The sequence below is a fragment of the Strigops habroptila genome, chromosome 7 (genome assembly GCF_004027225.2).
Source record: "Strigops habroptila isolate Jane chromosome 7, bStrHab1.2.pri, whole genome shotgun sequence".
NCBI lineage: Eukaryota > Metazoa > Chordata > Aves > Psittaciformes > Psittacidae > Strigops > Strigops habroptila.
Genome location: NC_044283.2, coordinates 33,501,694 through 33,527,594, shown reverse-complemented (window position 1 = coordinate 33,527,594; position 25,901 = coordinate 33,501,694). Strand labels below are relative to the sequence as shown.

The 25,901-nt window shown below is 37.9% G+C and overlaps 1 protein-coding gene across 23 annotated transcripts in view; it reads right to left on the bottom strand.

Moving 5' to 3' along the window:
- SORBS2 (sorbin and SH3 domain containing 2) overlaps window positions 1-25,406 on the bottom strand; it is a 151,254-nt gene extending 125,848 nt beyond the window's left edge. For 8 of the 23 annotated variants that reach the window (XM_030493015.1, XM_030493024.1, XM_030493014.1 and 5 more), the window contains exons 1-2: window positions 24,756-25,406; window positions 3,754-3,878 (exon numbers count right to left, since the gene is read on the bottom strand). The gene's annotated coding sequence lies outside the window, so the exon portion shown is untranslated. The remainder of the gene's footprint in view (window positions 1-3,753; window positions 3,879-24,755) is intronic. The other 15 variants (XM_030493022.1, XM_030493027.1, XM_030493020.1 and 12 more) reach the window with 7 other exon arrangements.
- Between the last annotated feature and the right edge of the window lie 495 nt (window positions 25,407-25,901).

The following is a 25,901-nucleotide window of genomic DNA, read 5'->3' as shown; positions in this document are numbered from 1 at the left end:
GGAATTTGTTGTTCACACTTCTAGTTTTGAAAGGATGGAGCTGCTACTACATTTGTTACCTGTTGTTTTTACACAAACTAGGGAAGGTATGCATGTGAAGAGTCCCTTTGCACTAGGTTAGTTCCTTTAAAAGATGCATTTATAGTGAATGATTTTTTGATAGGGGACAACCAAAAAACCCAACCCAACCTTTCTGTGGAATAAGTCATTAGCAGTCTCAAGAGTGGAAGCAGCCTAAGTGCCCAAGTTACCTCTAACCGTAAAGATGACAGCCTTCTAAACAGCGTTAAACATCTAGGGACATAAGGCACTAATGAAACATACCAATTCTTAAGACTTTATACACAGAGATAAATGCAGTCTCACATACAAACGTAAGCAGGTAATGCCTTACATGAGCCACCTTGAAAACACATGAAAGCATACTTATTAGCTGTATGGTTAAGTGCTTACTTAGGAAGAGACAGTGCATAAACATGCTTTTCTCTTTGAAGCACAAGAGCACAGGTGACTAAACAGGAAAATTCTCTTACTATGTATCATGCAACTTCATTACCAAATCAATATTTTTCAAACTCTAACACAAGTTAGAGAATCTGGGAATCCTGACAGTCCCTAGTTCATTTTGATCTATCAAAAGGTCAAGCAGAGTCTAAGCCCTGGAACCAATAAAGAGGCATTGCCATCTTTCACTACTGCAGACCAGGATGACATAAGCATCGGACCCCTCTAAAGCAGCTAGTTACACACAGAACCATATCACAAACTTTTTTCAGAGCTATCTATTGCCAATTGAGAATAGCACATGGCCAGGTAAATCCAGTGCAGACACAACTCAAAGGGCTCACATAAGAATGCACATGTTCTCAGCACCTCCTATCTGGTATATCCGCAATCTGAGGCCGATGTCGGGAAGAGGCATCTGCATGATGGCCTTTCACTCAGCTTGATTTCCGTTATCACCAGGTCTGCTCTGCAGTTTTCAAACCACCATTTTTTTTTTTCTTCCAGCATTTTCACATATTAAACCCATGCAGTTTCAACATATTGCTATGATCTGTTGGTACAATCCTGCCACTTTGGGATTCTGCTTGTAGATCAGAAGCCCGTTCACAATCCCATACCATAAAACCCTGTTGCCATCAATAAGTGAATTGAACTTAGACCACATAATAAAAACAGCATTGACACACTGTGACTACTGTGACTAAATAGCATATTAATTTAAGACCTTTATCAGCATGAAGTTTTTGACAAGAAATCCAAGCTATCATGATCTACTGTTTCTCAAAGTAACACTGGTACTGACAAGAAGGAAACATTTTCTCAGGCACTCTAATCAAATTATTGCATCATCAAATGCTTACAGATACAGTTGCCTCTGACCCTTCTATCTGAGCTTACAAAGACAATAAGGATGGAGCACATTTATGTAACCTAAATTGTTCGAGTGAGCCTTTATTCTTCAGAAAGAATTACAAACAACAGTGTTAGGCCATTACAGACTTGAGTTCCCTGGGACCATATTGTTAAGTAAAATGAAAAATCCAAATAAGAAAGTTTATTTTTTTCAATATATTTGACACCACCTTTGGGAAGTGAACAAAGACACACTGTCAAAAGCAAAAATCTGCACAAAATGTTACCGTTTGTTCCCCACGAATGCAGAGATATGCTTAACTCAATGAAAGAAATCCCACTGCTCTCCTGAGATTTCCTTCCTTTAGCTGAATTTAGTGCCAAGTTCACTCAGCTAAAGATTGGGTTGTGTTAGCATTCCAGATACAAGTTCCTGTAAGTCAGGTCTGTTAACTCAGTCACAAATTAAGTGCCAAGCAAAAACTTGGTCTTCTATAGTGACTTCACATGAATTAGAAAACGACTATTAATAGAACAATCTTGGCCCTTACTTTACACGATTCAAGCACTGCTTTTAATTGAAAATACTTGGTAAATGTTTCGCCTATTATGCAGCCTAATTTTGTGTGATTTTTCTTCTGTCTGTGTCTTTTGGATATGTTAAGGGATTACAAATCTCTATGTTGCTCCAACAGCAACTACAGTATGGCCTCTGAAGCTTCAGCTTCTTTTGAAGTATGTCTCAGGTGACAAGTTCTTTTTATATGAAAACCATCAATGTAAGACAAGCATTCACTTGCGTGTGGTCAAAAGTACAAGGACAGGGTGAGTGATCTACAGGACCAGGGAAGCAGCTTTATATGTGACAGCAAAGCAGGAACTGGGAAGATCTAAATCCAAGACGAATATAATTTCATTAGAATAAGAGAGGATAAAGAATAGAGACTATGTAATTTGAAAAAAGTATGCCTGGTACCAAAATTCCCATGGTTCCATAAGGATACCTACATTACACTCTCAATATCTGGTACTGTAAGGAAGAACAAGCAGAATTAAATCCATGATTCTCAAATATCAGTATAAAACATTACTGCAAACATTACAACTGAACCATACTTTGTTTTACTTTTTCTGAAAAAATGGCTAAATAAAATTCCTGTTTGGGGTTTTTTTTTCCCCCATACAAAAAGATTTTTAACAAAAAACAACGTTATATGAAATATACACACAAACTTCAGATTTTTTTTTTTTTCCAAAAATAAGCTGGAAGGCCTCTTAATAATACTTAAATGAATTGGAACCCCCCCCCCCCCCAGACAGCTTTTATGTAAAAGCACTAATTTTTTTTTTTTTTAATGAAAATATAATGCATAACTACTGCTTTACATTAAATATACAACTACTTTTAAATATGCTGCAGGTTTTTAATAGATTTTTGAAATAAACTAATGTTCAGGCTATAGCAAAGCCTGCAAAATGAACTATGCAGAACCAGGGCATGCAGTACATAAGTACACAGCAATTGTGGTAAGCCAAAGCACCACAGCACATGTGGTCAGATGGACTAGGTATTATATATAGGCTGCCACTTAATGCCAGCCAATTGCTTAGAAAAGCCACAGCACTGAGCAAAAACTCTTTTGCTCTTCTGAGATTTTTTTTCATTTTAATCACAGTAAAGAATAAAAATAGAAGGCAGAGGATACAACTTGCTTTTGTTTAGGTTGTACTTAGTTAACATTTCATAATCAAAGAAAAATACATATTTGTTTCAAAGCAGTACAATCAAAACCTGAAGAAATTCTGTAAGCGCAAATATTTTAATAGAACTGTTACAGAATTATATTATCAAAAACTACTGACAAGCATGCTTATTGTCCTATGAAATAGACACATCACCAGGAAAACAATACCACTGCATCAATAACATCAACTTGTTTTATCTACACACGATGAAACTAGCAAGCAAAAAGACATGAATGAATTGCTGGGAGAGTTTATTTTTAAACTCTGACTTGACACAAAAAATACTTTTGCAATACAAATTCTGAAGTTAACTCATTAAATTCAGAACATTCAAACAGGTAAATTATTTCAAGACAGAACAATCACCAATTCTGCTTTAAAACATTTAATGATTTCATCACAGCAAATTGAGAACAAGGTACTAGATAAACTGTTAAAACCCCACTTACACCGAAGTACCATACAGTGTCATAGGTACTATCTGAAGTATGTAAACGAGCACAGTAATGCCTTCGTACTGCATACAGCACATGCAGCAGAACTACCAGCAAACAGAAGCTGGTTTTCTCTGAGCACTAATTAGAAACTCAAGAATGCAAGTCATAAGGGCAGAAAGAAAGACAAAACCTTAAGAAAAATACGACTTACCAGCCAGATGACTTTAGCTGTGCCTCAAATGCAGAGAAAGTAAATTTCTGTATATGTAGATCTTGTTTATTTAGCCCTTTACGACGGTTTCTCTCAAGAAATTAATCGAATTCACATGCAAGAGTCTGCAAAAGAAAGGGAGAAAGAATCTGAGCTGCTGGCTGATGTTTTTGTTCAAAGAACATTTGAGCTATTTTCAGCAGCAATGGGCTTGCCTACAATCAAAATGAAAATGCAATACAGAATAACCAGCCTCCCAATCCAAGCTAAAAAAATACAAAAAAATAAAAAAAATAAAAAAATCAGGAAACCCATAGCAAAAAACCTTTGTTCATTGTCCAAATTTTTATTTAAAGCAACAGAAAGATCTGGGAACAACCACTGTGGATAACGAAAGAAAATACTGTTAAAAGGAAATCTGGGACCCTGAAGACCTGTAGCTCAGAATATGAACCACCATGGATATTTTTTTTTTTTTTTTTTTACATAAAAAACACGTTTTGAGTTTGGTTATCTCTGAAGATGCTTTACCTTCTTTACACAAGGACTCATCTGAGATGAAAGTACTCCTATTTGCATTCAAGTGCATCATATCTGGCTGGTATACACATCCAAGGACAGGAAAAATCAGTTTACAAAGACTGAAGCCAGTAATTTCCAGTTTGCATCTTAAGTTTCCAATTTCAGCACCAGTGCTATTTTGGAATCTTAGTGAAAGCTTTGGAAGCTGCTGGCTCTCTGTTTTTTCTACCAGGGCCACTGAGTGACAAAGGTGTCTCTGCCCTTTTCTGCCACATCCCCAACCAGCCAGCTGACCCTCCCATATCGTAAAAATACCGGGAAATGTAAAGTATCAACAAAAACTAATGGCTGTAGGAAAAGACCAAAAAGCATCTTGAAGGGTACATAAAAGCTAATTATTTTGAAGTTTCAGACAACACAGGCAAACTAAGTCAGTGGAAAACCACCATTGTTATTTAACTTTTTGCAGCTGCTTCTGGTACAGGAAGAAGCTTCCAAGATGTCTCTCTATGTATCTTCCCCCATATATATCTCAGCAATTCTAACAGATATAACTTTGCTTCACCAGAAAAATTTCTCATACATGTCCATACTCTTAGACATTATCACCGAAAAACTTGATGCCTTTGTTCGAGGAAAAGTTATAAAATTTGAAGTTACTCTCAACTCAAAACCTAAACCAGGCGGTGTGGTAAAATTACAAAATGTTTCGACATCTATTAAATTTCCAATCAAGTCCACTTAAGAATACACATTTCAAAATGTTCTAGAATGCCACAGGTCACCTTAATTTCTGATTTATTTGTGAACAATAACTATTCGGAAGTTATACTGACACATGAAACAAGGTGCCAGACACAAACATTTACTAAACAATTAAAACAATAAAGCAATGCTCATTGTTAAAAACAAACACAAAAAGCATATTTGTTCCTGAAGACTCATAAAAATCATTAGCTATAACACACTTCTTACAATAATGAAAAAGCTGCTGAATGTGAAAATACAGCAAAAATTCTTTGTGGATTAGCTCAAAAGCATCCCTTCCATTTGATCCCATTAGTGTTACTGTCTTTAAAAGCAGCTACAACAAAAAACACTACCCCACAAACTGAATACCAACTGTTTAAATTAATCATTATTGCTGCTTCCTTTCCAATAGGTAGTTTAGGACTATTATTTTACCACAGAACAAGTTCCCAGAATTTACAAAGTTCGGTTTATATTTAACTTGAGATCCATGAACAAAGAGATTTTAGGACTTGGATAGCTTAAATTTCAGGCAATGTGTGAATTATAGCCAGCTTGAGAGCTGTCATGGCCAGGTGGAACATGCAGTACAGTTTGTAAATAAACACAAGACCTGTATGTACCAGACCATTAGTGTCAGATGCTACATTACCTTGCTATCTGTGACACTTTCATCTGGTGGTGACAAGCTAAATCAACAAATATCTATATGCCAAATACTGATATTACACAAATAAAAAAATAGAAGAATGTGTTAAAATTATTATTAGCAGTATCAGTTTACTACTGACGCAATATAATACACAACACTTTGCAGCATAACATTTCTTTACTGAAGCATTTTCTTAGAAGGGAGATTTACCATGAGTGCTTTACTCATTCTGGTACCTTGTTTCTTCATACACTCTCTGCAACTGTTTTTGTGTAAATAAAATTTTACCTATTAGTATTCATAGCATTTACTAAACAAGACAGAAGTACTCCCTCAGCATATACTGAGATGTGCTTTAACTACTGGATACAAATTGGATGATGTTTATCCACAGGAAACATTAGATACCATAAATATATACCATGTAGGTCTCAAAGAAATATATATCTGTATGTTTATTAGTAAACCAGACAAATATGTCGCTACTACCAAGATTATCACCTTACGCTTTTCAGAGAGTAATGATAATCATATGTCCCACTTTGTGGCTGGCTGCAACACTGAAATCAAGCACATAATTTCTTTAGTGGCAAATGCAATGCAATTTAATCAACGGCTGGTATTACGCAATTCAAACATGATCAAGAAGTGTACAGCTCACACTGCTAATGTAGGTACTTGGTGCATATCTCAAAGATCTCCATGACCAGATGCTATGGGACAGAATTCTGACAAACCAGAAGAAAGAATCTTGATAGATGAGAGATACAGAAAACTGTTCAACATGCTAATAGACAAAAGAATTGCATACCTGCTGCACTGCAGATTTAACAACTGCAATTTTAGAATGACAGCACATATAACAATGATTAAAAATACACACAGAGTTGTCTTTAGTTGGATACGTATAAAAGGTACTTTGGAAATTTTCTAGACTATCATATGAAAGAGAACTCCCGAAAAACCTTCAGCATTAAAAAACCTGCATAAACAATAAACCTTGAATTTCAGTCTGTATTACATCTCATTGAAAAAGGTGGCTCATCTATTGAAAAAACAAATTGACACAGCTTTTGAATCCCAACAATGCAAGAAGGAATATGTAGGCAGCCAAGTTACTGTGATAGTTTCATCTGACACTTTTTCCTACCTCTAAAGAACACGTTACCTCAATGAACTACCCATGGTGATTATGTTACACTACTTCAAAAATTCTCCCAGAGTGGCTACAAAACAGTCTTCCTCTTACGTACGTATCTGTCCCAGAACACATGGCAATAGAATTTTTGTTCAAGACATTTCAAGAAGTGGGAAATTATCTACATTCCTTTAGATGTTTTGTGGCTTTAAATTCCCATACTGAAGCTCTGGTTAGAGAATTCTCATCTTTAACAAAACTTTCAAAGGAAAGTGAAGTTTGCTGACAGCCATTTTTTAATCTCTCTGTTAGCACACTGGTTTCCTGCATAAGCAATTCTATTCTCCAGTATCTCAATATATCCCAAAATAGGTCTCCACATTCAAAAACCAGGGTGCTTCACCCTGCCAAACAAGGTTTTTTCCATCATTGCCTTCAAACAATTCATGGATGATGGCCCACCTCACCAATATCATTAGGTAATAATAAAGTTATTAAACATTTTTCTCCAGGTTTGGTATCAGAGTGTTTCACCCCTATATAACTCATTAGAAAAACTTGGTAACTGGGAAGGAAAACCAAACAACAGCTGGCCAGGAGTTATAAGGCAATCTCTGATCCAGCGGAGTATCCAAGAAGCCTTCTGAATTTGCTACAAAGTGTTTCACAGATAACTCACACATTTGAAAGACATGGATCAAGACATCAAGTACGAAGAATCATGCTCTTTCTTCATTAACGTCAGCTGATATTTGTGCAAAATGGCAGATGTTTGATGAAGAGTTGCCTCTGCTGTTTGCTGTTCTCTAGAAAAGCAGATCTGCATTCTCTTTAAAAGGCATCATCTGTCTTTAGCTATATTCAGTTCTCATTTCTTACTTTGTAATGCGTTAAGTCTGCTCACACCCAATCATATTAAATTTTTGTCTGGTGACAGAAAAAAAAATAAATATGTAAGACTGAAATCCCTAGTCAGATTTTGGTGAAAGATGTTTTGTAAATAAGCAGCTCTGCCACCACAGTAAGATGAATTTACCATACAACTTAAAATTTGCTTTTCAGGAATCTTGATGTACCTAAGAACTTTTACAAAAGCTACAAAGTGTCACTGACTGTCTTTATTGCTTGATGTTTCTGAAGATGTAAAAAGCTTTGATATAGAGTCAGCATCTATGAATTTGTGACCTTCTTTATGTTTCTTAGAGATACAATACACTAAACCTTAAACAATTTAAGATGCTTATAAAGACAATACATCTCTGGAAAATAATTTGTTTTCTAAATAGAAGCTGGAAAGACAGCTAGGATCAGAATTTCTGTCAGTCACCTTTGGCAAAACTGGATTGAATTTATTGCTGCAGATTTAGTTTGATATCTAAGGACTCAAACCCAACAATATGTCAGTCACTGAAATGGTTATATTTTTTAATATGTTTAATAACAGCATTATAATATAGAATCCTTTAAAAACTATAATACCTTTAACTGAGCAACAAATAAATACATTAAAACATAGGGAGAGTCTCAAGCCTGAAGTGAAATCACATGCATTTAGAAACCCCAACTATCAAAAGCATATTACCTAAATATTTAGAGCTGCTTGGTCATCTGTTGTAACCAGTTCCAGTAGTTATGCCAATTTCATAGAACTGGCAGCAAACCAGGTAAGTGCTCTCCTAATGATGTGAAAAGCAAATACAGTCACTGCGGCTATCACTATGAAACTGGACCAAGAGAATCATACGCCTGCTAAGAGCACTATTTTGCCAGTAAAACTAACTTCCTCTGTTTCAAGAGCAAACAGTTAAAAATGTAAGGGGAAATAAATATGAAAAGACCTTTACAGGAAATGGAGAACAGAAGATTATTGTTTTCCTCCCTCTTGATACACACCCCTAGTCCATTGTTTCAAGACCTTTGTACAAGGTTATTTGTCTTTCAGACTCATTTTTTTGCTAGAACGTGTTGAACTACTGTGTTAGGTTGTGTTTGGGGTTTTTTGGGGGGTTGGAGGGACGGGTGCTGGGGGCATTAGGGAGTAGGGTTTCCCTGAAGGCCTAAACCTCAGACATGTAAACAGTCTAGGACTCTAAAACCTGCAATGCCTATTGTGACCTGCCAACTCAAACAACAGCTTTTGCTAAACTAGTTGTTCAAAAGAATTTCTGAGCCCAAATCTGTGTGACTATCTTTAAAATACCCATTTTACATATAACCAATTTCCTAAGCATCTATTTGTCTTTTAGCAGTAAAGTTCCCAACTACCTAAAATTCTTCTTCTGGACCAAGCAAGCGGTGTCTCACCTTGAGGAAACCACTTCGGCGACAGCTGTCATATACAAACTTATGTTTTATCAACTTTGCGTCTGAGACCCAAACTTTCATAAGATGTTCTCAGGTTATTTCCACTCTTCACAAAAACCATGGATGATAGTGTTAATCCACCACATTTTATTTTTAAAAACATTGTTCTGATGGTCGTTAAAACATCTGCTACAGATACTGAAAGCCTGGATTAAATTTCAAGAAGGATTTACAGCCACATCTCGCACTTTGCTGGCATGGAATACTAAGCATCAAGCTACTGTCTGGTCTTTTGAGGACACTGGCCCATCTTTCATAGAATAATTATACACTTTATGTGGCTCACAGAGTAAGAGCCTGACTCTCTGTCTTTAGCTTAATGAAGAGAACTTACCTAGGAGAAAGGAAAATTTGAGTGACAGCCTCTCCTTCTGTTACTGTGAAATATTAACACCTGAACAATTTACTCTGAAATACTAACACCTTCTGACAGTTGGCCATGGATAAGACTGTGACCCCTTCCCAAGGGAGAATTGCCATTACTAGGCTCTGAGGCCATGCGTGCTCCTGTGCACAGCTGCTGCTCTCAGTCTCAAGCTAGCCCATCCGTGCAAAGCAATAGAAATGCACAGAAGAAACACAAGTTCCAGTTCCCTCCTTTCACTTCACAAAGATTTATGTTACAGAGCACACAAGGCCTAATGCCATTCTGCTCTTTCTTAAACCACCAGATTATGGCCAGGCCAGCTTTACACCTCCGCACTCTGTATTGAGTTCCCGTTCCAATTACCATGACTAAATCCACAAAGGAATTTAGGTCTCTCAATAATTAACACAATGGTGTTCAGCCAATTTGCTAAGCTGCCAATTTAGTAAAGAACAAATAAGGGACCTATATGAAAAACAGTCCTTAGCTTTACCAACCAACTTATTTTAACGTTTTCTGCTACTTGTAGCATAGATGGTAGGAGTCAGCATAACTACTGCAAGTAAAGCTTTCAGGCACTGAACTCCAGGGTAAAGGGAATGATACCTGTCACCTCAACTGAGTACAAAACCTCTCACTAGAAATTAACAGGTAAAAGTACAGCAGAAAACTAATTTTCCTTAAATGTTCCTTCAGTCAGTTTAGCCATTTTGCTACTATAATCTACTTAACTAAAACACAAGCTGAAGACATAAGCAACTGTGCAAAGCTTCAAAGGCTTCCAGCTACAGTTAGATAACACTTCAGCATTTTAGAATACAATCTAATACCAACAGAGTTTGATATTTTTCTGACTTTTTTTTTTTTTTCCCTCCTCAAGAGAGTGATCTCAAAGACAGTGTCTGGTTTTCACCAAGACCCAATATTTGCATTTGGGTTTTCTACCTCTAATAGCAACACACGACATTAATATCATGAAAACAGCTAAAGTCAGACAAAGATCACCAAGATACAATTGCTTCACCAAATCCTCAGTCTGCTGCTTCACAGTTTTACACAATCATGACAGTTATCAGTCCTTCAGGCTGCAAAGAAGGGCTACAAGCAACACAAGAATAGCAGAAAGAAGAGTTACTGCATCCATCAGTACAGGGTGCTGAAAGCAGATCCATTGTGGGACCAATATCCTAGCCAAGGCCATAGGCATCATGAACACCTTTCTCAATGACATTACAGAATATATCACTGGAAACAAACGTTATCTGGCACATCTCAAGGAAAGCTTGACCATCAGTTCCTAAGAGGTGGACCTGCCACACACTAGGAGCTGCCCAGAGAGCTGGCTAAGTGTTCCATGCCTGAGGGCACCAAGGCAATCAGGCAAATACAGCAGCCCCAAGATCTAAAGCGTGCTTTTTCCCAAGGTCTTGGAGGTGGAGGAAAAACTGGATTTGAGCCGGCAATGCGTGCTCACAGCCCAGAAGGCAAATCGTGTCTTGGGCTGCATCAAAAGAAACATGGCCATCAGGTCACGGGATGATTCTCCTCTACTCTGGTGACACACCACCAGGAGTACCGGATCCAGCTCTGGAGTCCTCAGCACAGGAAAGACAGGGACCTGTTGGAGTGGGTCCAGAGGAGAGCTACAAAAATGATCAGAGGGATGGAACACCTCTCCTATGAGGACAGCCTGAAAGAAGTGGGGTTGTTTAGCCTGGAGAAGAGTAGACTCTAGGGAGACCTGACTGTGACCTTTCAATACTTACAGGGGCATAAAAGAAAGATGGGGACAAACCTTTTAGCAGGGTCTGTTGTGACAGGACAAATGGTTATAGTTTTAAACTGAAAGAGGGTAAATTCAGACTAGATATATGGAAATATTTTTTTTTTTTTTTTTTTTTCCACAATTGGGGCTGGTGAGCCACTGGAACAGGTTGCCCAGAAAGATGGTAGATGCTCCATCCCTGGAAGTGTTCAAGGTCAGGTTGGACAGGGCTTTAAGCAACCTGGTCTAGTTGAAGATGTGCCTGCGCACTGCAGGGGAGCGGGATTAGAAGAACTTTTAAGGTGCCTTCCAACCCAAACCATTCTATGATTCTATCTGCACCACATTCTGGCAGAATCTGAAGTGAACTTGAAATCTCCTTATGACCACATGCTTCTATCCCAAACCACACATTCCTACACTTTCACACAAGCTGTTTCTGTAGACTGATTCTGAAGGGATTTTTGATGGGATAGCAGTGACAGGCTGGTTTTTCACGAAGGGTGTGAAAAATGATCTGGCTATAAACCAAGCCACATCAACCCGTAGGAAGTCACAAACCATTCTGACTTTGGGCAGTACCAGAAGTGGCAGACTGAATTTGAGTCAGTTCTCCTATGTTCCCTCATATCATCGAAGAGACGGGATCTCCAGGTCATCTTGTTCATCTGCTTCCTAACAGCAAAATCAACAGTAAGTGTATCATTCCTGACAGACATTTCACCAGCCTTTTTCAGAAGGTACCCAGCAAAAAAGATATCCCAACTCCTTTAGACACTCCAATACTTTGCTGTTCTTTGTGCTAATATTTTTTTCCTAGCTCTAACTAAAGTGTCCTTTCCTGTAATTTAAGCCTGAAATGTAGGAGTTCAGGTGAATTAGATATACAGAATCAAGCTCAAATTCCAAACATACTCAGAAAGTCAAAGTAGGACCAGAGCTGCCCAACTGCCAGCCTTCACCTTCTTTATATTGCATTGCACACAGACAGCACAACTATAAGGACTTGCAAGGACTCAACACTGAAGTCCACCTGCAACTGGTCAGAGCAATATCGTCACTGGATGTATACAGCTGGATGTCATTTCATAGCAGCATGCTTATACTGTCTTGAAAGGCCAAAGCTATGGTATCTTGTTAACTGCATACATTTGACTCAGAATTGTACAAGAAAGTTCCATTCCCTGGGAGAACTTGTAACTGAATTTTTGGATTTGAAAATCTTGACATTCCAATTGCGATATTATTGAAACTGGTGCTTTCCAAATAATCCAAATACAGACTGTTGTAATGTTAAGGACAGATCAGTTATAGGCTCAAGAAAAGGAATGATATAGGAGCAGGAAACTGCTAAACAATGTTTCCTTCTTTGGTGGTAGCAAATCACCTGGGCAATCTCCTCTTCTGCAGTATGAAGTATCATGACTAACAGGAAGTCCCTAAAGCAGAAAACTGATACCTTCCTGTTCAAATCTCTTTATTCCTGAAGATCATAATTTCCCCAGAGATTTGACAGCTCCTCACATTGGTAGCTTGGAAAGAAAGACTTGGCTTCTAGGAAGTTCTTCAGCTTCCAAAGGTGAAGTTATAGCACAATGCCAACATACCCTAGTGAATATTCTGTGCTCAAATTAGCCCTATGCCACTCGGAGAATGGCTCAGGAAATCAGTGCTGTACTTTCATTTGTTTTGCCTTCTTGCTAACAGAAGCACTTTAGTGTGTAGTCATTTATCATGAACTGCTTCAGCTAAGTGAAAACGAGAGCTCTGTACAGTTTTTGCTATTTGTGTTCTCTATAGTACCATTAATTGCAGAACAGGCTATTGGTCTGAAACACTTGTCTGAGTTATGTTCATGCGTTTCCTAGCCAGGGAAAGACAAGTTGATGTTTGCTGTGTTTAAGGCAACAGAGGATGTTGCAGTTGTATTGCCAGGTAATTGCTCTATGTTGACTTATTTGTGCAGGCCAGAACTACTTTTTCAGCTAACAGAACTAGACGCTCCTTTAAGTGGCAAGTACAGTGATGGCAAGACAGAAGTCATCATGGATGACATTACTTACAGGATTTTTAGCAATTTCCTAATTCTCCTCACTAGTACTCTTTCATTACCGCTCAGAGAACATCATTAATTAATAAAGAATCCAAACCTGTAACCGTGTTTTCCACCAAAGGTTTTCTCCCTGTATAGAAAAATTCTTCCACAAGTAAGATGGTCTACCGATGCAATTCTAAAATAACACTTCCTTGCTACCTCCATTTTTGTTAGCCAGCATGACAAATGATGAAGGGCTACACACACTTTTCAAGAGATGCAGAATATACTTACGAAAATCAGGCCTTTTAAGATATCCCAATTCATATAACAGAGGCCAGTGCCAATGAGGCAGGTGGAGAGAAAATATTCTCAAACAGCAACAAAAGTGACAGTTGGAACAATACAACTCTATGTATTTTGTACACTGGGTAAAGGAAGCAGCACCTGTATCTATACCATAAACACATATCTATGGCAGTTGAAATTACACAGAAGGCAGCTTGAAAGGCAGAAATGAAAACATCACAATCACATTCAGGCAGATCTTAAGATATGCAAGAACTGGAAGTCAAAGGTAATCTAATTTGGAGTAGTTATTCCATTTTATATCCCTGAAGTTCTACACTTATTAGGTAATTTCCTCTCTGAAAAATAAACATATGGAAAGGCGGATTTCCCTTCCTAGAAATTGTTTACTTCCTCAGAACATTAACATCCTCTGTTTGTCAAAGTTATCCACTTATTAATATTAAAAGTTAAAAGACCCTTTTTTGCCTCAAGGCTTTTCAATTTTTCAGCAGCTTAGTCTTGCTCAAAACAGAAATTCTCACCGTTAGATGAAGATCACTACAAGCAACAATGGACTACTGAATGCACTTTAAAAAACTAAAGGATAAAGTCAGGGACTTCTGCTACCCTCTGCTTTGAAAATGACTTGAAAGCTTTACATATATGGAAAAAGGAAATTGAGAAGTTGAAAGGTAAATTTTCTCTATTAAATTTATACATGACAGTTAACCATCCCAATGTAGAGAAAAAAGTTATCAAATTACAGTGTTGTGCTTAAACCCATAAAAAGTCGACATATTAGACATATCTTGGCAGAATCACAAATTTAGCATCCAAAACACATTAAGCTCCCTGCTTGGCCTTGTCTTCTGTTACGAATCCATTTACTTGCAATTTAAGCTCATGCACTTTTGATTCCTACAACAATTAAACAAATTGCTCATAAAGAAAACATTACAAACATTTAATGATAATTTTTTAGCCTTTGCATTCTGATCAGTAGGGTGAAAAGAAATGACATATGATAGATACTTCTCTGAAGACTACAGATTGGAACCAGACTACAACAGTAGAGTGGGGAATCACTAATAGTTTCATGTAGTATCTGTACAGCTTCTGGTTATTTCTAACAATAGCAGCTCACAACAGCCTGGTCGCATGACCTAGAAACATCTGAGTCAAGATCAAAGTCTAAATTGTCCCTAAATTGAGTACTTCAAACCATTTTTCTAGTACTTAAAAAAATAGAAATAGCATTGAAATATAAACAAAACTCTATGCTTAAAACTGCTACGTGATCCATACCTAAAGAAGTCAACATATGAAATCTTTTTATGATACAATATTGAAACATTGCTGCCCTTGTAATGATACCAAGATACTTCTATTTCCTGATTCATTCTCTTCATGAAACTAAGGTAACCCCTCACCTGGATTTAGATGGTGACGTTTCAAACTTTCAGGTGTGTCTGACACAGGCCACACAGAAAGTTAAGCATGATAAAACACCAAAACCACACTGACCTTAACTTTCAAGTCTAGTTAGCATTTGTAGGATCCCAACCTAAAATGCAAAGCATAATTTGAAAGTAACTTCTGATATTGATCAAGTCTTAGGAGGCAGAACTAATAATGTATCTACCAGGACATCCAAAAAATATGATAAAATGTGTGTACATAAACACGTAAAGCCATTCCCAGTACTAAATATACTGTAAATAAGGTTAGCAGATTCATTCAAGATCATGCCAACCTTTTGAGCGCAGATCTTACTGATAGTAATACTTAAATGCCTACATGAATTAAAAAAAAGAATAACCCCAAACATTACTGTGAGTGTCAGAAACAGACACGAGTGCAACACTTTGATTTTTTTATTTTTTTTTTTAATTTAAATCTTCCCAGTACTCTCCAAAAGGCATTTACTAGGCATTTTGGGCTGAATCTGAAACTAGAATAGTAAAATGCTTAGGTCTTTTCAGTGCTATTTTAAAAGCGCAGAATTTCCCTGTAACTATTTTTAACGAATTCAGGGAGGACTTCTATCATTGCTTTTAAAGGGAGAATACAGACCAAGAAGAGCTATACCATAGAAGACTATACCACAGTCTGTAAGAATTTCATTTGTAAGCTTCATTCTGCTGAACTTATCCCTGCCCTCTTCAAACAAACATTTAAATAAATTCTAAGTTCCTTGTTTAGAATGTGTCTTTGGAAAGAACACTATATACACCCCGTTTGAAGTAAGTCACGGAAGAACAACTACCCTGAAGTCATGACCTTGCTTTTAAAAGTCTTATTCAGACTAGATTCTTACAAGCCTAAACTTGAATCAATTTCAGCACTTGCAGCAGATACTAATTTAGGATTATGAGAAACAGGAAATTAGGTTTCACAGTATTGCAAATCTAAGGATACAAATTGTACAATCTTATACTGTACCCACCAAAAGAGTGTAAGGGCCTCAGAGTATAGTTCCAAACTTACCAAATGCTCATTAACAAACCTATACATTTTTGGACACTGAAGAGCTAAAAACCCTCCAGCTCAGATGATAATTTGAAAACCAAGTATGTGTACTGAGAAATGGACACCTTCCAGAAAGAATCTGCATTCCTTATACACAGGTCTATATGAAGCAAAATGCACAAGATATCCCACTAATATTCTAACACAATTTGCCCCAGTTACAGTAATTTGGTACAAAACCAATGGACAGGAATTAGAATGGAGAATTGCCAGCAAATGTACAGACATAGCAGAAGGAGCAGAGAGCTCAGACTGGAAATAGCTGTTACATAGATGGTTTGGGGTACTGACTTCAGAATCAAAGAATTAAGTTCTCTTTTACAATGGCCAGCTAAACTTTGCAGCACCGCAACTTCTTTTATGAAGTGTTACTCTTGCCTCCAAACTACCTATAGCCTGACACCTATCCCCAGAATCGCATTATTCCATTGCTGGTGGAAGACAGTTCGAGAGAATCCCATTTCTACAATGGATATTCAGATATCTATTGGAAAACATGGGCCAAACTTTAAATGTTTCATCTAAGGTGCTTATGAACAGCCAAGACATGACCATTTTGGTCTGTTAAGAATAAAATGCATCAAAGAATAAAACCACAGAAGGAGATCAATTTGTTTTCAAATCTGCAAATTGGGATTGGAATTCTTAAGTGTATGAAGAGTAAAAAGCAATTAAAAACATTAAAATCTGTGGGCCCTGGCACACTGTGCATAGGTTAAAACTTTGACTAGAATGCAAACATAATTACTTTAAAAAACCTCCAAAACCAAAAAACAACCAAACAAAAAAACCCCACAAAAGACCCTGGATACTCAAGCATGTGAATTCCTCAAGGACTTGGCTCATTTTTCCTCATCTGCTTCTCCTTTGCTCTCCTAAGCAGTATGTTGTAGCTTTTCCTGAAAGCACTGATTTCTCCACAGCACTTTTGAAGTCTGCTTTTGTTTTTTGGGGTTTTTTTGGTCCCCCATCAGCAATGCTATTGTTTAGGCCTCTGTCATCACACAATTTAACTACAGTACCTGGGCTCGCAGTTTTAGGTAACACTTTCTCATCTACGCAAAACGCGCCCCATGAGACCAGTCTAGTTTTTCGCTCCGAAGCCATCATACCCGTCTCTGCCCCAGAACAGTGGGTACATACAGCTGGCTCCCTGTGTTCTCTCTGCAACAAGTGTATCTTTTTTCTCTTCCTTTTCAAATGCTTTCATAAATTGTCTTCCTGTCTCTTGCAGTTCCCAAAACTCATCACAACTTTGGACAATATCTGTTCAGATTTTCCCACATAATGTCATCCATTCATAAGAAGCAGTAGCCTTTTATCATGAGAACACTTCCCAAGTTTATCTACAAAGCTACTATCTACAAATGTTCCTCAAACTCCTTTTAAATTTTAATTTCTGTTATAGGATATCAGGAAACCACTGGTATCATGGTCAAGTAGTCGTCAAAGCCACTTGTTAAGAAACCTGATCTTCATTTTACCTTTGCAGTCATGTGTGTTCCACATTTTATGCTCAGCACTACTGCAAAGAGAACCTGACCCCAAACCTTTCTTAACATGGTGATGATCTAATACAGATAGAAACAAACATCCGTTTCCTTTCAACTAGCAACTCCAATTTACTTGTTCATTAGGAAATAATTCATCTGCCCTTTCTCTTCTGATGGCTAATGATAGAGTGAATATGAGAACTGAAAGTGGAATGCATCTACACAGAAATGGCACAAAACCTATTTACTGTTGTACTTTTTGTAACTCTTAGTCATACTGACATGTCTATTTTCATTTGTGGTTTTTAGCTAAGCAGTGACTGATTTTAGAGAATTATGTTTAAGATAATTACACCACTAAATATTATAAAAGTAAACAAATTCACATCTGGATTTAGTGTAACATCTCTGCAACTATTTTTGCCATGCTCATAAGAAAGCGATTGCCTCAAGCTGGAAGTCATCCTCCTAATGTTTCACAACAGCATGTGTTAACTAGAACAGGTGCAGACTTCCAAACAATTTTTGTAGAGTTTGTAGTCCTGGTGATAAAGCATGTCCTGAATCTGGCCTTTGCTCAAGACCACAAATCGGTCATCTGCAAATCCAATGCCACTGGCAAAAGCATGTGGACACGTAAATCTACAGCTATGCAAATAAGGAATTAAAAACCTCTCTCTTTTCACTTGTTTAAAAGTAGAATGGTAATCTGGAAGGCTCACATTACATGATCTGTGTCTGTAAAGTGACCCCTTATAGAAGAGGTCTGATAAAAGACTTGAATTTGCCTGATTATCTGCATGTATGCCAAAACAAAGTCTTTGGTTTGGTCTTTATTCTACTGTCAAACTGTCAGCGTTTCAGCTCTCATACAGTAGCACCTCATTGATTAGCCTCTTTTGTATTTTACTTATTCAAATAAACCATTTGATTGCAGCAGTCACACTGAAATTATTATTTCCTCAAGATGCCTAACAAATATAGATATCTCCAAGAGAAAAACAGTGCAATTACCATGTATTTGATTATCTGGGAGAATATCACTGCTTAAAATATCCTGTTCATTAGAAATTCACTAGAAGGTAGATAAAGGTTGTGCTGGCAACAGCTGGCTTCTGTCAGAATTTCCTTATTAGAATGTGTAAAATGCATAACTGGCTAGGAGGAGCAGCGTGAAATACATGATCAATATATTACTTAACTGACACATACTGAATGTTTTACACTGGCATCCCTTTGGGTTGCTACTGCTTGCTTGTCTCTAAATAGTATTAGTAGAAAAAAAAAATAAACTACAGGGTTGTAACAGAGAGAACAGAGGATTTGAGGTTCTCAAACAAACATGAAATTCTATGAGGAACAGGCATTAGTACCTTACAAATGTCATTCTACACCCGCTTGAGAACTTGGTGCCAACAATAATCTTGATTTCAGATTATATGTATAAAAAAGGAAATATTTGGGGGTTAATAATCATGTCTAATTTTTTTTTAAGATTAAGAGAAAATGAACATTCAGAGACAGACAACATTTAAGCATCCAATTGAACTGTCTATGCCACTGTCCTATTGCCCTGAATCACTACTTTTCCCATTTGGTCATTTCAAATAGTGAAAATATTGTTCATATGCTCAGAGACCTCTGTAGTAATATGTAATTTCTAGTTCATGCATTTTTCAGGCATCGGAATTGATCCAGATAACTGAATCATGGACAGCCTCCCCCCTTCTCATTTGCTAAAACTAAACTTTGGTGAAATATTAGCTTTTAGTTTATGAGATTAGCTGCAAACAGCCATGAAATGTTTTATTTATATTTGCAGTTTATGCCAATCAAAAGACAAAAAAAGCAAACTTAATACTGTTATGAATTGAAATTTGTATTTCAATTTTTTTTTTTGAAATTTTTGGCAGTCTTTTTTTTTTTTACATTTTGGCAGTCTTTTCTGCTTTTACACTTAATTTCATTAATCACAGTAAAAATACAGATCTGACCACTCTGCTTTCAGAACTTATTCTGTCCTTTCTATATATGATAAACTCAAGTACTAATATCTTTTCTACAACTTAAATTTCAGAAATCCTTGTTTCTTTTCTTTCACTGGTATTCCTTATTGCTAAATCTAGAGACAGATCATTATTTTTCATCAAGAATACCCATCAGATCTCCATAATTAGCTAATTTGTCTTTCAAATTCTTACCTCAGATACAAATATTTATAACTTGTTGACAGAGGAAAACTCGTACCTTCTGCACCTTCATCACTTACTACTGACATGATGTCTAAATAATATCTATGCCCAGGTGCTCGCTGGGCTTTCTGTGGCTTCATACACTTGTACCTATCCCACTGAGAGATATGTGCCTTTTTTAAACATGATAACACTCAAGGTGCACTATGGTGATGAAGCTTTACATTCAGGCATACAGTTAATGAGTCCTTAGACAACATGGCAATGTGCTGAAAAGAACACTCTATGGCTGTCCTGCTCTCGACACAACTCCCTACCCCTTCTCATGCTGACCTACACCATTCATCCCCAAGCCTCTTTGGCAGCATGACAACTACCTTTCAGTCTTGCTGCAGTTGAACTGGGACCTCACCTACTGATGCTGCTCAAATAAACAAATAAATAAAATCCTAAGGAACCAGACCCATTGTTTCTAAACTGTTTGAAAAACCTCAAAGACCCTTCCACCTATTCTGACCTTCGGTCTCAACTAATGATTTCTTATTAGCATAACTGTTGATCCTATAAACAAATGCAGCCTTTACAAATCAATGCATTTTACTGTTTTTATAAGCCTCAATGTATTTGATTTTCGGCTATAAGAATTGCAGTTACTGACTCCATTTCTCTTGGATTTCCTCATGCATCCCTGCCTGTCCTTTTGAGTCCTGAAGAAACAAGAGTAGGATCACTGTGCTTGTGGTGGACAAATTTAGCTAATCAGCAACTGATGATAAACTAGGGATAGTTTAAGTTAACCATCAAATAGTTCAGTTGTACACTGCTTTAATATTTGCACATAAAATGCAAGACTAAGAAGAAGTAAAGCTTTCATTATTCTATCTCAGCATTATTTAACAGCTATTTTCTGAAAAGGCTGACAAAAAAAAAATTGTTGTACAGTTTGATCACAGAAAAGATTGAGAGGAAGAAAGGTGGATTTTCCTGCCATCATATTTTTTTCCACCATCCTTTGAGGTTTGGTATCTTCATCATCAACTCTTAAAAAATTGCACTATGTTACTCAGGTTACTTAAGAACACAGAACCACAGCTGTGCTATTCAACCCCCTGATGGTGGTTGGTGAGGTTTTTAAGGGTGGATGAATCAGAACACTATCTTTATTCAGTACAGAAAGATGGGGGGAAAAAAAAAAATCAATCTATTTAGGGAAAGAAGTTAGTAATGTCAGAAGAAAAGGCTCTGTCTTCGGAATTTCCTGCTTTACAGCAGCATTAGCTATGATGTACCATTCTTATGGAACAATACTTCTGAACAGAAAAATACATTTCATGCTTCAAAACAACTGAAAGCAGGAGTAGATCTAGAATGTCATCATCCAGCATGCCTTTACCGAAAGATACATGCTGCCCTTTTAAGTATTTACTTCTCTCCCCTCTCCTTCACTACATGAAGTTTTCCATTACCTCAGTGCCTTTGAAAGTCATTTTAGCTTTTGGTTTAGCCCTAAAATGTTAAGAAACTTTACAATTTCAGAAAGGTCAACTTTGTTAAAACATTTTAATGAAGACATCACACTATTTGAAGAAAAACGGTACCACAGAGTACCTATGGTACAGTCATCTCTCAAATAGGAAGCTACAAACTACATCCAACAGTAAAGAAACAAAATACAAACTGGCCACAAATTAGATGCTTAACACAATACTGAAACAATGACATAGGAAAGGATCAATATCACAATAGTAGGACACAATATGAAAGTATACATTTATAAAATTCTGGTTTACTAACAAGCAGGAACTGTCAACTTTTATTTCCATGCTTGTGCAGACAGCTTCACTGGAGCAGAAATATTGTTCCAACGTCACATCTGATGCAATTTGCCCGCTCCACATGCAACCTCATAATTGGTGTATTATATTCAATACCTGATCCTTCTGATACAGAAGTGACATTCAGCAGTTCCACAGTGTAACATTATACAATGTATCCAAATTCGATATCTGAGTGTGTTCCTGGGGCACATACCATCTGTGTTGTTACTCACAGGTTGGTCACATATGTACATATACAGAGAATAGTCCCACACTAGTTCTCTCATAAGGTTATTGTGCTCCACAGACTGCATGGTTGTTTGATGCTTATCACTGTTTGCTCAAAGCTGATTATTTTAAACAAACACAACAAAAAACTGTTAACACGTCTTGATTCTACCTTCTTTGGTCATCCTTATCTTGTATTTCTATTAATATTTGCACCTACTTCAATGATACTGCCTTTTACGATTCATCTGCTTGCTTTTGCTTTGTTGGTATCCTGTTTATGAGCACAACACATTTGCCCAGAGTCACCTTCGAAGGTCATCTGACTAAAAAAAAATATTTGAAGTGACTGTAATGTTAAAGCATGACAGCTGATGTTTTTTACATCACTGCTGACCAAGAGAGCGCCTGACTTTGCATAACCTATAGACTTTCAAATCATGTGTAATCATGTTGGGTAGAAACTGTGACTCCACTGAAACTTGAAAAACTTCTAAACTTCCACTTGGAACTTGATGTCACTCTTTCCAACACAAAAAAATTCCCAATTTGTCCTGTGTCATATAATTGTCAAGGTCTTCTTCTAAACTTTCTGTTTACAAGTATCTTCAGTTCATGATGAGCTGAAAAATGTCCCTCTCCCTTCATGCCCCGTTTGATTTCTACATCAGTGACCCAGTTCTATGCCTTTATACCTCACATCATGTGGCATTAGTTCACACTGGATATGCTCCTAGTTGCTGTTTCTTACCTCTAACTCATTTAAATTCTTCCTCCACACCAGATTCTATTGCAGCATCTCCATGGTCATTACTGACAGACACCGATTTGATTTACAAATAGCTCTGAGGGGATCAGATGTTGCCAAAGAGACACTAACAAAACCAAGGGAAACTGGGAACTGATATAAGAAAAAGAAAAACAAAGGGAAAAAGCAGAGTGGAAGGAGTACAGAATATTTCTTTAAATAATAGAGACTAGTAAGATGCATCTATCAGCACCTAATGGGTGCACACTGTTTGGTGATTAGTCATAGCTAGTCTTCACTTGTTTTCTTACACATTCTTCAAAGTGAGATTATGTCCACCTTGAACTGGAAGATCATTCACTTTTTGCACACTGTTATATCCATATTACTGTTATAACAAAAGCTCTCTATCTCTTTGTTAAAGGCTTACAAACACCTTAAACAAAATACCCACTCTGCTTGTTTATAATTTTCCTTGTGATTACAGACTCCATCATAAATATTCATGTAGTACCACACTGTAAATGTGCATTCCACTTTATAGAACACAGATGAAAGCAGTTCTCTAAACAACTTACTGTGTGAGATATAGAGAGATATAGAGATATACAGAGATATAGAGAAAGAAGTTGGGGTGTGCATTCACCGAATATCAAAATCCTGGAATGATTCAAGTAAGATGGAGCTTTTCTAATGGAGAAAATGCACAGTAGTAATCCATTTATATATTGCTGTTTCCAAATGCAATGTCTCATTTGGGGTACAGTTGCTGAACATGCTTGTCCAAATAGCTTTGCAGGATATATATATACACAGAAATAACACACTGGAATTTGGGTCCTAATTACAGAACACTGGTTACTAATTTAACTATAAAGATACCAGACCTCAGATTCTTGATTTCACACCCGCTCAACTGTCCAAACAAATGGCTCGTCTCAGTGTGACTTAAATCAAATTAACATAATTGTTAAACAAGAGTTAAGTCAAAAATATAATTTCATTTTCTATAGATGCAAGATGAATCTGAACATTTGGTGCAGTTGTCAGAATAATTTAATGCATTTCACTATTAGCTAATTCAGAAATTGTATTCTCAGTGAGAATAGAGTTGTGAGTTAATAAATGCTACTTTTAATACAGACATTATTTATACCAAGGGATTGCAGTTTTATTGACCCAGGTCTAACTACAGTTTTAATCTCTGAAGCAGATGTATTGTGATTAATAACTATTGAGAACAATTCATTTTGCAATGAGCATGTACAGCATTAACATACAGTCCCAACTGGAAGACCTCTCCCATTTCAATTATTCCTTTGCATTTGTCTTCATATTTTTATTTCCTCTACCTTCTCTAGCCTATCTCAGAATCGCTGAGCTTGTTCAATAAAAGTTTAACAGTCTTGCGCTATTAATGTGCTTGCGTTCCATGTGGAGTGCTCGTTTCCTTCCTTTTATTGAATGCCAAACCGAGGGACACAATGGGCGTGTTGTGCTCTGTCTAGCACGGTATGTGCGATATCTTTAAAAAGGAGGTGTGAGCTGGCTGTAATACCACTTCTCTTAACAGTACAAGTACCGCAAACTAATCAACCACAGCACTGGGGCATGCAGCCCATTGAAAGCTGGTGAAAAAGCTGCATTTTATTATGACCTACATGCTGCACAGCAGCAGTTGGACAATTTAAACCTAGTTACATCGAGGCTGAACACAATGCATGAATTCCACTAACAATGAACATGATGATGTAAGGCTTTTCAAATATACCTGCAAGTTCTCTAATATTTTATTTCACCTATGCTATCCTGACAGTAACAAGCACAATGAAAAACAAACAAACAAAAATCCTTCCTTTCTAGTAGAAAATGCAAGCAAAAAATTTTATCAACTATTGGAAACATCCTTCTGAATCAGCAACCATATGGAACATCACATTGAAATATTTAATGGAAATGCAATCAGATCAATAAATTCAGCAACCACCCTAAGCAAGCCCCTGGCCAAAGCCAACCTTTAAATGCAAAGATACCTTCAGCAGCTTATTTCTTGCATAAAGTTTTGCTCAGTTTTATTTTACCAAATCAAAATAGTCCGTGCAAAGGCGTACCTCTCTCACACAAGACGAGATGCACAGCAGCCTCCTTTTGTGGAAGAGTCCAGAGGTGAAAGCTCCGAAGCAAACCTGCTAATAGCAGGACGTAAGCCTGAGAAGGGGCTTCAGCCCAGCCTGCAGCACCGAGCCCAGCTGAACCGCACACCTGCGCCTCAGTAGTGCCTGTTTCCCAGGGTCAGCGGCACGCCAGAGCAGCAGAAAGAAGGGCAACACCCTTCTCCTGGATCACAGGCTCTCACTCGAAGCAGCTAGCGAGCTGCTGAGATAACATTGCAGAGAAACCTTGCCTTTACAAGACAAAACCCTACTCCGCTGCCTGACAGCAGATATGCAGCATTATCACCCTGCATTCCACCTCCTCCGACCAGCTAGCAGGAACGGCAGCCACCAGCTTGTCAAAATGGCAGCTTGTAAGCACGCTAAGCCACCGCAATTACTCACTAACGTGCCCGTTTCTTCTGCCTCCTCCGACGAGAATTTTGTTTATTCCCCGGTACAGCACAGCATTACATGTCACATTGTTTCCCATAAGCAAAATGGCTGGTCCTTTCAGCACTGCCGCAGACACCTCATTGGGCTCCCCCGGCTTGCCGGAGCCATGGCAACAGCCAACAGCCGCGCCGGGCCGCCACCGCGGCGGCAGGGGCGGCCCTAGCCCCGTACCGCGCCCCGCCGGGCTCCGCCACCGCGCCCCGCCCGCCGCTCCCCAACGCCGGCTGCGCCCGCGGCTGCCTTCACCCATGCCCGCGGTGCGGGCGGTGCGGGCGCGGCGGGAGAACTGCAGCGGCGACCAGGTCCCGCTACGAGCAGTACAAGCCGACAGGCTGCCCGTCACCTTATGAACGGGTACGGCAGAACACGCTTTGGATGCGCTACATTTAAGCACGACAGTTATTCGACGGGGCACAGTGTAAGCACTCAGAGTGAACAGCGGCCTTTATTTAGGAAGCAAGGATAACCATCACCACAGTCAGCTAGTTTTACAACAATAAAGCCCAATCCCCCACTCGTTTACAAAAAGCTAACCCTTGACCTTATCACAATTGCTCCCAGTGTTTATAAACACATTTTATTGATCTTTATGGGTTAAAGGTTGCTTATTAGATGAGTTTCAAAGATTGCACATTGCAGTCACCATGT